This window comes from Salvelinus namaycush, chromosome 1 (genome assembly GCF_016432855.1).
Source record: "Salvelinus namaycush isolate Seneca chromosome 1, SaNama_1.0, whole genome shotgun sequence".
In the NCBI taxonomy this organism is placed as follows: Eukaryota; Metazoa; Chordata; class Actinopteri; order Salmoniformes; family Salmonidae; genus Salvelinus; species Salvelinus namaycush.
In genome coordinates, this window is record NC_052307.1 from 27,125,175 (window position 1) to 27,139,609 (window position 14,435).

Here is a 14,435-nt window from a genome sequence, read left to right on the forward strand (position 1 = left end):
GTCACCAGTGTTGATATAACGTCATCACATAGAATTTGTTTATGAAATGACGTGGAAACAACGTTGATTCAACCAGTTTTTGCCTAGTGGTCTGGCTTCCTGTAACGATTCTCGTCCTCTTCGTCTGAGGAGTTTGAAGGATCGGACCAATATGCAGCGTGGTAAGTGTTCGTCATATTTTAATAATAAACTGAACACTACAAAATACAAAAATAACAAAGTGAATGATAACGAAAACCAAAACAGTCCTGAATGGTGACACAAACACAAAAACAGAAAACAACCACCCACAACCAAAATGGGGAAAACAGGCTACCTAAATATGATTCTCAATCAGAGACAACGATCGACAGCTGCCTCTGATTGAGAACCACATCAGGCCAGACATAGAAATACAACAACATAGAAAACAGAACATAGACTACCCACCCCAACTCATGCCCTGACCAACCTAACACAAAGACATAAAAAGAAACTAAGGTCAGAACGTGACACTTCCATTCAATATTTCCCCCTGTCCAGCTCCCTAAGGAAACAACAAAAATGCATAACACTGTATACGTCCCATATGCTGAGTCTCACAACCATGATTCTCCGTCACTGCACAAAATTAATCATTCCCCTTTTGTTTAGGATGATTATCCTGGGAAGGCAGATAGAGAGGAGAGGAAGGGGTTGGATCAGAGGTGTAGAGATACTCAGACGTACACCACACAGACCCTGGAGGAAGAGCTCTCAACCAGACAAAGTTTTATAACGCTGAAGATAAACACTGTTACGTCACTGTGGTGAGAGTGCGAGAGAAAATGCCTCCGCTGAAGAAGTTTTCCTGTCAGTGCTGGCAGAGACTTTCAGAAGATTCATTCAGAGAAAGGACACTACATTATGGTTATTGACCCTTCAACAGGCTTCAACAGTCTTCTCATAGCACTAGGAGGTGAGGGTCTGAACGAATCTGTCTCAATGAGTATGATGCAGGGTTGGCACTCAGTCTGCGTCATCTCTTCTATGACTCTCATTCAGTGTTGGAGAGTACACCAGCTCATCTTTCATTCATCTTATTCAAGTGATGAGTCATTCAGATTGTGTATTGTGCCTTTAGAAGCAGCTGGCATTTCTCCTGCATTTTTCTAAATGTGACAGAGACGAAGGTTTGAGAGCCAGCAATATGCACGGCACAGCACAGCGGTGCCTGGGGACAGGAGCATGGAGGAACAACCATGCAGAACAGTGTGAAGCTGTGCCAGGAAAGCATAATAGAAGACGGAGGGTGAGATGGGGGAAACTAGAGCACCAACATTGATCCACATCATCATCTCCTTCATCATTACCATCAGTCATCCCCTCAGCAGCATCCGTACCGTACCATTTCTTACAGGGGTGGAGAGGACCAATTTTGAAACCTGCGACTCACTCAAGGGCCTAACAGGATAGTCAATACTAGTTTGTGTCATTCAAGATACCAGGCACAAGTCCCCACCAAGCCAACCTGTAAGCCACCATTTTCTTTATTAGCTATAGCATCCTATTGTCCAATACTTGTTCAGTACTTTTTGCCAGACTTATTCAAATTTGACTGTGTTCACTTACATTTAAAGATATGTCTGCAGACAGTGTTATAGCCAAACCCTGTTTCTGCCAATGGTATCTCAGTGATGAATTTTATTCAACCTTAATTTTGGCAGGGAGTCAATGCTGAGACCAAGTTCTCTTTTTCAGATGAGCCCTGTATAGCACCACAATACACATTAAAATACAATAAACACATTAAACTACACATTCATATACACAATAAAATACATGTTATTATACACAACAATACACGAAAAGCAAAACACAATCATAAAAAACAGACAAATTCTTCAGTAAAAAGGTATCCTAACAACCATCTGAAAGGCCTTAGAGGAACCAAATCCTCCAATTTTAAAGTGGGTTGTAGATAATTCTACACGTATGGTGCAAGGGAATTAAAATCTGATTTATCTATCTCTCTAGACACCAAAGGAGTGTCCAGAGTTAATCAACCCTGTGAACAGGTTTGATAACTTGCCATTTAAAATCTTAACAGTGATGTTAGGTCATTCGGAACTTTGTGGAGCAGGGCTTTGTAAACAAAAAGAGCATAACGATGTGATCTACGTGACTTCAAAGATGTCCAGCCATAATTTTGGTTAAAAATACAGTGATGATAAATAAAACTGTCTCCTGTCACAAAACAAAGGGCGCTATGAAAAACAGCATCCAAGGGTTGAAGAGTAAGGCAGCTGCATTTTGATAAACAGTATCACCATAATCAAGAACAGGTAGAAACGTTGACTGCACAATCTGCTTCCTGCTGACTAGAGAGAGACAATACCTGTTTCTGTCAAAAAAATCCCATTTTAAATATTACTTCTGTCTAGATGTTAAACTACCTAAGGTCACCTACAGGTGTACCTGTTCTTAATAATAATACAGAAAAAAACATAGAAAACCAGAATATAAAAGATATGGTGACAGAGAGCGGGATCATTTCAGGTTCCCTTGATGCTCCTACACTGAATTACTTGAAAGTTATTTTTATGAGTTAACAAAAAAACACGAATTTTCAACACTACTAGGTACAGAATGACTAACTTGCTCCCATTGTAGTATGACTTGGACACTGACTATAAAAACCTGTTTGATCTTTAAAAACTGGGGAGGGTGAGACGTGAGGGGCTTTTGGAGACACCTCATACAGTACCCTTCCTGAAGCTCTGACTGCAATGGACACACCACTCTGCCAAGACACCCTCTCTCTCTCTCTCTGGCCTCTCCTCCGAGATGAGAGATACATTTCTTAAGTGGGTTAATGAGATTCTGAGATCAGCGTAAACTCCCATGATTGGTTTCACTTTAATTATTCATTTATCAGGGCAGCATTCCCATTGTGACTCACAGAATTTAAATTTAGGGGTGGAGCTTGACTCAAAGCCTCGGTCCGGCTTCAGGGCACTGCTGCTGCAGCCACCAGCCACCACCCACCTTCATGGCTCGCCATTGGCTGAGGGCTGATGTGACAAATGAGTGTACTGCTGAGCTTCAACACCCAATCCCAGATATTGATGTCAAGTTAATGCTATAATCACTATTCTATTCAAGGGTCTTTTTCTCCACCAAGACTAAAATTACACTGAGTGAACAAAACATTAGGAACACCTTCCAAATATTGAGTCACAACCCCTTTTTCCCTGAGAACAGCCTCAATTCGTCAGGGCATGGACTCTACAAGGTGTCGAAAGCGTTCAACAGGGATGCTGGCCCATGTTGACTCCAATACTTCCCACAGTTGTATCAAGTTGGCTGGATGTCCTTTGGGTGGTGGACCATTCTTGATACACACAGGAAACTGTTGAGCGTGAAAAACCTAGCAGTATTGCAGTTAATGACACACTCAAGCCGGTGCACCTGGCACCTACTACCATACCCTATTCAAAAGGCACATAAAACTTTTGTCTTGTCCATTCACCCTCTGAGTGGCACACATATACAATCCATGTCTCAATGATTAAAAATAATTATTTAACCTGTCTCCTCCCCTTCATCTACACTGATTGAAGTGGATTTAACAAGTGATATCAATAAGGGATCATAGCTTTCACCTCGATTCACCTGGTCAGTCTATGCCATGGAAATAGCATGTTCCTAATGTTTTGTACACTCAGTGCACAACCAACCATAACTGAACATGTCAAAAATAATGGTGTGAGAGGCTCAAAAGCACATTTTTCCACATTAAATATTTCATTCCTGCCCTTAAGTTACTTTATGCTAAGAAAGGACCATGCCCTCAGAGTTTTCAGTAAGTCTACCTCAGAACCAGCTGCTGAAGGGGCTTGTGCCTCTGCTCTGCTTCTGGCTGGATGCACCGTCTGTCAACCACACCCTCCTGATGCTGAGCTGAGCTGGCCTTTCAGCTGTAAAACCTGGAAATGCTGTTAGCAGAGGACCAGCAACACCACAATCACCCTGGCATTTACTGTATATTACCATCAACGACTCCCCCAACTTCACATCTCACAAAATCCACTATAATCATCCTGATTGGTTGGCACAGGATGCTATCCTGTAAAGACCACTCATGTGTAGCAGTGCAGACAAGTCCCCCAAGCCCAACCCTTATTAAACGCTTTTCCCACAATCCAACCGAGCCGTAACATACTGCATGTAACAGTGGCCAAGGTTGGAAGGTTTTATTCGGGTGGTTACAGAAATACGCTTGCTGGTTTCAGCACAGTTGGACTGATCGAGGACATAGCCAGCAATTTCAGTATAAAAAAGGCTTTTGGCCAACGGGTCTGTTGGCAGTAGTGAGAGGCTACCTACTGGGCACAGACGTCAGTTCAACGTTTAGTTTTGATTTACATTCGGTTGACTTGTCAACTAACGTAAATTCAATATGAAATCAACAAAAAATGACACTTGATTTAGGTAAAACATTTGGTGAAAAAAATACGAAATGCCCTTACGTTGATTACTTTTTGCAAATCCACACACGCATACTCTGTGAACCAGTGGCGGTCGGTGCCATTTAAGATGAAGGAGGACAACAACAAAAATATTCTGAGCATGGCCTTATTTCTATTACAGCATATTGGATGACTCATTCATATTCCATTCACCCAGCTCAATGTATCAGCAATAGGTTTACTACATGATACTCACATTTTCCCTGTAACCATCATGAGGTTCCTAAAACCTAGCCAATGAATGAAAGTTTACAACGTAGGTGCACACAGGTCGAAAATGTTTAGGCGACAGACAGTGACACATGGACAGACAGTGACACTCTTGCCTGCATCTATCTGATCTAGGGTGTAATCATTAATGCAACAGTTGCAAACTAGAGTTTCTATTGAACAAATTCAAGCATGTTTATCCCCGTTTCTTTCTGTTTGCTTCCGTTTCAAAACAGCCACGGTGTATTCCTTCTCTCAGATAGATGCGCTCTCCTCCTCCCACCTATTCCCTTCGCTTGTGGACTTCAATGCACAACACATCAGCTGTATGTGACCAGGTGAAAAAACCTTTCCAAGCCAAACCATATCATAACCGCTACACACAGCCTACATCGTTGTCACCATATTAGCTAAAGCAACGTCATTGTCAACATAGCTAAAAGAACTAGAGCGTTAGTAAACCCACTACAGTCATGCAGTGACGTTACAGTGTACAGTCTGTAAGCAGTTTAGCACTTACACCGGCGGGCCCCGGTGGCAATACATTTGTAAAACCAAAAGCTTATCTTGACTTGGAAGAGTTCCAGTGTTGTGTTGGATAGTCATAGCCAGCTATCTAACATAGCATCACTATGTTTGAGCAGGGAATTTGAGTAGGCTAAACTAGCTAGCTGCATTTGCTAGCTAAATAAGTGAAACTGAAAGTGAAAATAATGACAAAATTTCTCTCTTGCTTCTCCTTCATTTTGGAATAAATTAATTTGTTCAAAACTGTTCAACTATTGTCTTTCTTTCTCTTTGAGTCAGCTACTCACCACATGTTATGCACTGCAGTGATAGCTAGCTGTAGCTTATGCTTTCAGTACTAGATTCATTCTCTGATCCTTTGATTGGGTGGACAACATGTCAGTTCATGCTGCAAGAGCTCTGATAGGTTGGAGGATGTCCCCTAGAAGTTATCACAATTACTGTGTAAGTCTATGGAAGGGGGTGAAAACCATGAGCCACCTAGGTTTTGCATTGAAGTAAAGGTACCCAGAGAAGGACGGAAGCTAGCTGTCCTCCGACTACACCATGGTGCTACCTTACAGAGTAGTGTTGAGGCTACTGAATGCCTTCATTGCAAATACTTATTTTCCACCATAATTTGCAAATAAATTCATTAAAAATCCTACAATGTGATTTTCTGGATTTTTTTTTCTCATTTTGTCTGTCATAGTTGAAGTGTACCTATGATTACAGGCTTCTCTCATCTTTTTAAGTGGGAGAACTTGCACAATTGGTGGCTGACTAAATACTTTTTTGCCCCACTGTACATTTGTTCCCCTTCATTTAGTATGATATGTTACGTTTTTCGTATTATATGCATTAATTTGTGGTTGTCCATCATACATTTTTTATGATATGTTACGTCCTCCAATTCGTACAATATGTTACTAATTGCCAATACATATGTTAGCAGAATTTGATGATATAATTTTCAAGCCCGGAAACATGACGTAATGCCGCATCCCTTTCCTAGCGTATAGAGTAGAATGGATCATGTGCTCTTCATATGCGAGAGGAAATATTTTCTCCATGAGCAATACATTGTGAATGTAACGCGGTATTACATCATACTTCCGGGGTCAGTCCCCTATTCTTTTGAATGGGCTTGACAATTATATCACCAAATTCATGAAAATGGGTTAATTTAAGATAAATATATACTGTACTGTATAGTTATATTTGTGTTTGTGGATTAATTTATTTCTGCGCTACGTTTTTGCCCTTTACAGACCATTTAAAAACCCCATAAAAGTAATAAACAAAACTATGCAAGGCTGGAAAATTCTGCTTCATTTTAAAAGTATATTCACATAGGCATGTGTTTATGCCTATATCCATTACTTAATGCTGAATATTTAATGTACAGATGTCGGATCTTAATTTGACCCCTTTCGGCGCAGGAAAATAATCCTGCAGCAGGAGGATTTTAATACCTGAACAAATATTTAGAATAGCTGCCAGGGGGCAGCTGGAAGCAGTGTTTGTATACATTGGATCTTATGTAGGCTATGTGCAGGCTACAGCGCGTCTCGTGTGAATTCTTATGTGGATCATAATAAAGTATTTTTTGTTACGGAAAATCTGTTTTTTTAGATAAATTGTTTTATTATATGTTGAAAGCAAGCAATAGGTTGAATCAATTACTGGTTTCCTCAGTGCCTGTGTGGTCCAGTGGTTACTGCCACTGACCCCGGCACACATTTGCCAGAGTCGGCATGAGTTTGAATCTGACCCACTTCCCTTTGACTCGTGGATGAAAGCATATTTTTGACACATTAATCCCTTGGATGTAGAGAAATGCTTGTATTCCTAGCTCCAACAGTGCAATAATAATACACACAAATCTAAAAGTAAAAGTATGGAATTAAGAAATCTAGAAATATTAGGATGAGCAATGTCAGAGTCCGGAGTATAAATGTAGTATATATACACTGAACAAAAATATAAATGCAACATGTAAAATGTTGGTCCCATGTTTCATGAGTTGAAATAAAATAAATACCATTTTCCATAAGCACAAAAAGCTTATTTCTCAAAAATATTGTGCACAAATTTGTTTACATCCCTTTCAGTGAGCATTTCTCCTTTGCCAATATAATCCATCCATCTGACAGGTGTGGCATATCAAGAAGCAGATTAAACAGTGTGATCATTACACATGTGCACCTTGTGCTGGGGACAATAAAATGCCACTCTAAAATATGCAGTTTTGTCAAACAACACAATGCCACAGATGTCTCAAGTTATGAGGGAGCATGCAATTGGCATGCTGACTGCAGTAATGTCCACCAGAGCTGTTGCCAGATCATTTAATGTTAATTTCTCTACCATAAGCCGCCTCCAACGTTGTTTTAGAGAATTTGGCAGTACGTCCAACCGGCCTGACAACCGCATACCCTGTTTAACCACACCAGCCCAGGACCTCCACATCTGTCTTCTTCACCTGCAGGATCATCTGAGACCAGCCACCCAGACAGCTGATGAAACTGTGTTTCGGAGGATGCACGGTTCTCGACCTTTGCCTCTGCCGAGCCATACGGGAGTTACAGCGATGAGACAAGACTGTAAATACCAATTGGATACCACGAAATTGGGGAGAAAAAGGGCTAAAAGTACAAAAAAAATCTAAATGATCTGCCCCAAACTTGAAACTCACGCGCTGCTTATGTATGCAAGTTAACTCTACACCCCTTGTAAAGTGGATTCATGTGCTTAATTTTAAGAAGTTATTTGGTCACTTTAGTTGTGATACAAACCTTATCAAAACATATAGGCCTATGGGCTAGGCTACATGAGGTGTGTGACTATGATTCGAAAAATTTGCAAAAAAAGGCATTGTTTCTTGCCTTACGCTGGGGATCATTCACAAGTGATAATATATAATTCATAAGGAATAGGATAATATTGTCCCCCATCAGACTATTTTGATTTCATCTTGTCTTTACATATGCTAAATAATATATGTGTGAAATGTGTTTTGATTTAGAATGGACCATTATCATGCACTTTAATAGCGAATGGAGGATGCTTTTCCCGTGGTTCATTTTCATGCCAGCCAGGTAGGCTATACTCCTGTTGTAAAGAGAAGCAATGTGCTTAATATTAAGAAAGTTGCGAAACAAATATAGTTGTTTCGCAGGCTGAACACATATACTGATGAAATGTGTTCAGCCTGCGCAAAAAAAGCAGAGCTCATGCCTTTCATGCAACTTTTATCAAACCATCATTAGAGTCCCATCATGCAGCCTTATAACGTATTAAAAATCTTAACATATAGCCCAATGTTTGTATAACAACTTAAGTTGCATAAATAACTCCAAATTAAGCATATATGAGGACCTGTTTCTTTGTTAACAGCTCAACACAGAATAGCCACATGTGCACACTCCCTCAAATCGTTTGGAGAAAATATCCTGTCTATTTTATTCAGATATGTTCAATTGTATTCTTCATACTATAAAAAATATAAAATAATGCCATGGAATTCTAAGTAAATCCTGTCTGCTAAATGAACTAGTGTAGCCACAGCCATATGGCATAGCCAGATCAGGGCCAAACATAAGGACTCAGAGTATGCTATTCTGTTCTTCTGAAATAGACTACATTTTCTTCATATCATGTTTCTTTAGACCTGTCTAAAATAAATAATGGGTTAATTGTGATGGTGTAGACTATATTACATGGATTTATTAGACTTTTTAAAATGTAGATGTTCCAAAGGTCAGCATCAGTGGCTTGTAGGCTATGCGTGGAATCCAGAAGATGCTAAATGTGTTTACGTTAATTAAGGATCAATTACTGTGGGACCAGCTGTTATTTGCTTAAACAATTACTGGCTGACAAACTGTCATTTCCGCCACAGCCCTATGTGGACACCCTTTCAAATTAGTGGATTTTGCTATTTCAGCCACACCCGTTGCTGACAGGTGTATAAAATCGAGCACACGGCCATGCAATCTTCATAGACAAACATTGGCAGTAGAATGGCCTTACTGAAGAGCTCAGTGACTTTAAATGTGGCACCATTATAGGATGCCACCTTTCCAACAAGTCAGTCCGTCAAATTTCTGCCCTGCTAGAGTTGCGTAGGTCAACTGTAAGTGCTGTTATTGTGAAGTGGAAACGTCTAGGAGAAACAATGGCCACAAAGCGCACAGAACGGGACCACCGAGTGCTGAAGCGCGTAGCGCATTGAAAAACCGTCTATCCTCGGTTGCAATACTTACTACTAAGTTCCAAACTGCCTCTGGAAGCAACGTCAGCACAAGAACTGTTCATCGGGAGCTTCATGAAATGGATTTCCATGGCCAAGCAGCCACACGCAAGCCTAAGATCACCATGTGCAATGCCAAGCGTTGGCTGGAGTGGTGTAAAGCTCATCGCCATTGGACTTTCTCTGGAGTGATGAATCACACGCTTTCCCATCTGGCAGTCAGACGGACGAATCTGGGTTTGACGGATGCCTGGAGAACGCTTCGTGCCCCAATGCAGAGTGCCAACTGTAAAGTTTGGTGTAGGAGGAATAATGGTCTGGGACTGTTTTTCATGGTTCAGGCTATGCTCCTTAGTTCCAGTGAAGGGAAATCTTAATGCTACAGCCTACAATGATATTCTAGACGATTCTGTGCTTCCAGTTTGGGAAGGCCCTTTCCTGTTTCAGCATGACAATGCCCCTGTGCACAAAGTAAGGTCCATACAGAAATGGTTTGTCGAGAACGGAGTGGAAGAACTTGACTGGCCTGCACAGAGCCCTGACCTCAACTCCATCGAACACATTTGGGATGAATTGGAACGCCGACTGAGCCAGGCCTAATCGCCCAACATCAGTGCTCAACCTCCCTAATGCTCTTGTGGCTGAATGTAAACAAGTCCCCTCAGCAATGTTCCATGATCTAGTGGAAAGCCTTCCCAGAAGAGTGGAGGCTATTATAGCAGCAAAGGGGGGACCAACTCCATATTAATGCCCATGATTTTGGATGTCGATGTTCGACTTTTGGTCATGTAGTGTATATTGACAAATTATACATTGCCTAACTACAAAATGTGGACGAGCATCCACACTGGAGGAATGTTTATCTTCTACAGTAGGCCTACATCTGTCTATCAACTGATGGCCGAACTCTGCCAGGGAAACACAGTAGCCTATTATTGTTTTTCACTTTCATTATGTGACAATGGATGGGCTATTGGGTGGCCTACAGAATGTAGCCTTTTGGAATATAATCAAAGAACAAGGGGCCTATTCCAACCATCGATGGTACTAGATGATCGCCATCTGATGTCTCGTTAAACCATCAATACGAGCTAAATTCACCCTCACAGCTGATCTTAATTGTAACTCTTATTGGTCACCTCTACCGCTCCCTAAAATAGGATGCCGGCGTTACCCTTAAAGCCAGTTTATGCTTGATCGGAAAATGTGGTCAGAGGCTCCATATGGAAGGTGTGACGCAATTGCGGAGCCTCCGGAGGCATGCAGAGGCCAAATTGAGCTCTGTACCGCATCGCAGCGCGCCTCCCAGGCTCCGAATAGCTCCTTAAAGCTCTGCATTGACATGATTGGTTAACGGTAGGTGGGGGCGGGAGGTCCTGTATAAACACAAACTCACTTCCTTCACAACAGCTCTGCTCAACACCTCTGAGGTGCTCCGCGAAGCGCAAGTATGAATGCCCTGACTTCTGCAGAGGCCGTATCACTATAAACGCTGCACGCCAATGCAGACAACAGATTGACCATGCAGGGTCTTTAAGTCCTGCTTGCAACCAAAGTCTTTAAGACATGTTCGCCCTCTGGTTGGTATTGTAATCACCACAATTTACCGCTTTTTGAACAGACTAAGGGCGATTATCTATTTGACAAGCATTCTGTATAATAGAAATAAAGTATTTAATCGTTTACCAAGGCAAATCTACTGTGGCAATTTACCTGACACTTTGTATGAATGGAAACTAATGTTGGTGCAGCCTATTGATATTATTTGTATCCTATTTATGTTACCCAAAAGTATCTAGCATGGTCATTTCTTATCAAGATCAGGGGTAAAATATCCCTGGACTCTCCATATTTGAATCTGTAAATAAATCAAATCAATCGGGCGATTGAGTTATTTGTGCCAGAAGGGCATAGGCCAGAATCAAAACCATGCTAACAAGATAGACATACATGTGCGTGGCCACGCTGAAGGCAGCGATCCTAACCTCCATGCCACCCCAGGCCACAATTTTGCTTACTTTTCACCTTACCATACACTTGGCACTTGTATGTCATAGCCTAGCGGAGACCAATATCTATCTTGTTATTAAGCTGTAAAACGACAGCTGTGGATGTGTATGGCTGCATTTTTGATACATTTTTGTACATTAGAATGTTGCAGTAATAGGACCTTGTCCTAGCGTTTGAGCGAGAGAAAATTATTTGGATAGCAAGTACTGATCCCAATGACTCGACTGCCGCTTTTTTTCAGGAACTCACAAGGCTCATTTGAATTTCCCGATGCAGCAGTAAAGTTCTGTGACAAAAGAGTGATCAAGTTAAGATCCGACATCTGTAGTTTGATGAATGATGTGCATGGTCAGAATCACTCTCTCATGCTCATACTCACACTTAGGCTCATTCATCCTCATCCTTCCACTCCCTCCGTTATTAGATCTCATCAACCTTATCATTACAACCGATGAATCCCCACATTCCATTATCAAAATTGTATCTTTGTCATCAATTGGGATCAAACAGTCCTGCTGGCATTAGAGAGCATGAGTTTTAAGGGGAAATGGGCTGGGGAGGCACTGGTTTGAGTGAAAATGTCACAGCCGTTGCTGGAAGAACTGGACCAAAGCACAGCGAGGTGAGGGTACATATTCCTTTTATTAAGATGACGCCAACAATAAACAATACAAAAACGACCATGAAGCTTAAGGGCTATAGTGCCACAAACAAAGACAACTTCCCACACTGAAAGGTGGGAAAAGGGATACCTAAGTATGGTTCCCAATCAGAGACAACGATAGACAGCTGTCCCTGATTGAGAACCATACCCGGCCAAAACATAGAAATACAAAATCATAGAAAACAAAAACATAGAATGCCCACCCCAAATCACACCCTGACCAAACCAAATAGAGACATAAAAAGGCTCTCTAAAGTCAGGGTGTGACAGAAAAGCCCATTCTCCGTTAGCCTGGCACGTTTTCCATCAGGAGAGTAGGGTGTGATTATGAGATAGCAACCCTGAGGCCTACAGTTGGACAGAACTATAAAGCACTGCGCCGATTAGCCCTCTACTGCAGGATGAAAACATCGCTCTGCATTTTTTAATCATTTACAACTCCCAATCCATCCCCCAACGCTCCTCACTCCAGTGTAGCGGGTTCTCTATCTCCTTTTTCAGGCCATAGAGTATGAATAACTAAAGTGCACTATCTGCAAGCTCTCAGAAATTGTGTGTCTGAACACAGAGTGGGTACTGGAGGGACAGGACAGGAGTTTTAAAAAAGCACATTTTGTTCCTTGGAAGTTGTGGGAAAGTATGTTTTTGGTTTCACATTGGTTGTGGGTGTTACGGCAGATTTCCTAGGGTAGGGATCGGACCAAGACGCAGAGTGGAAAGTGTTCATATTTTAATGAAAGTAAACTGAACACTTCAAGATACAAAAAACAACAAACGTGACCAAACCGAAAACAGTCCCGTGTGGCACGAACACTAACACGGAAGACAATCACCCACAAAACCCAACACCAAACAGGTTACCTTAATATGGTTCTCAATCAGGGACAACGATTGACAGCTGCCTCTGATTGAGAACCATATCAGGTCAAACACAGAAATAGACAAACCAGACACAAAACAATGAATGCCCACCCAACTCACGTCCTGACCCACTAAAACAAACAATTAACACAATAACTAGGGTCAACGTGACAGTGGGAACAAAGCCATACATTTCCTGACTGGTAAAACTGAACGTTTTTTAAATGTAATGAGAAGAGAAGTGAACATTTTGCCTTTATGGAAAGTTTTCTTAACGTTGTCAGAACCATGAGGAAACCTGTAGGAAACATTATGCTGATGTACTGACATTTCCAAAAGAAGAAAGTTGTTTGTTAATATTCTTGGAATAATTTGAGAACATGACTTTAAATATAACCATGAGTAAATCTGTAGGAAACATTACGCTGAAGTACCGAAATTCCCACGGAAGAACGTTGCTTCTTGAACTATTTTAGAACATTATCAAAATGTAAATTAAATGTAACCATGTTTGAACTTTGAGTAAACGTTCTGTTAAAGTAATGAAATACCAAGCAACTACACTAAAATGTGGTGGGAAGGTTGTATGCAAAATAACCATAGGACAACCACGCTCTCACCAAGTTCTAAGAAACATGGTTTTCAGAACGTTATGTGCGAGCCGGGAGCTTGGCAGGAAGGAAGGAGGGATGGTAGAGGAGAGGAAATTGGCTTATTTTGGGAGCCTGTTAGTATGCCTGTTGGTGAGAGCTGTGGCTGTGGTTTAGCAGGTGGTGGGGGTCTTCCAGGTCTATGACATACAGTACATGTCACATACAGTATTTTCCCTGTTTTCAGTCATATGAACAGGGAAGAAGGGACCATCTGTGTGGCCATCTGTGAGGAATGGCCATCCCTAGCTCTCACAACCACCACCACTTCCTCTATAGGGAGGCATAGATCCAGATCCAGCCCTGTTAGGTAACAAACAGGAACGATCCTCCTGTGACCAACAAGCCCTCGCGCTGTCGTTACCCTGCAGACACAGCAATTTCATCCACATAGAGCCAATGAGAGATGGGACCGGAAAGGGCTGGCACACAAACACTTACAAGTGGTATGTACACACTCCCACACATACAAATAAAACATAAATAGGATTCAATTGTATCGGTGATCTCTTACCATGATGGAAACTAATATTAATATACAGGTATTTTTGATTCTAATATACTCTGTTGCATGTGTAGGCCTATTTACATTGAGTCGTAGAACAATTGCACTCTTGACTTTGGCAACCTGAAAATGCAAGCATTATGCAGACACCATTCATCATAAAGGCAACACCCACCTGATTATATTTCAGGATGGGCTCCTCGTCCCTGATTTGCTCCCAGCTCACAGTCTGGTGACTCATCCTTGCCGTACCCCAGAGTTGAAAAGAGGGACGTGGAAATTC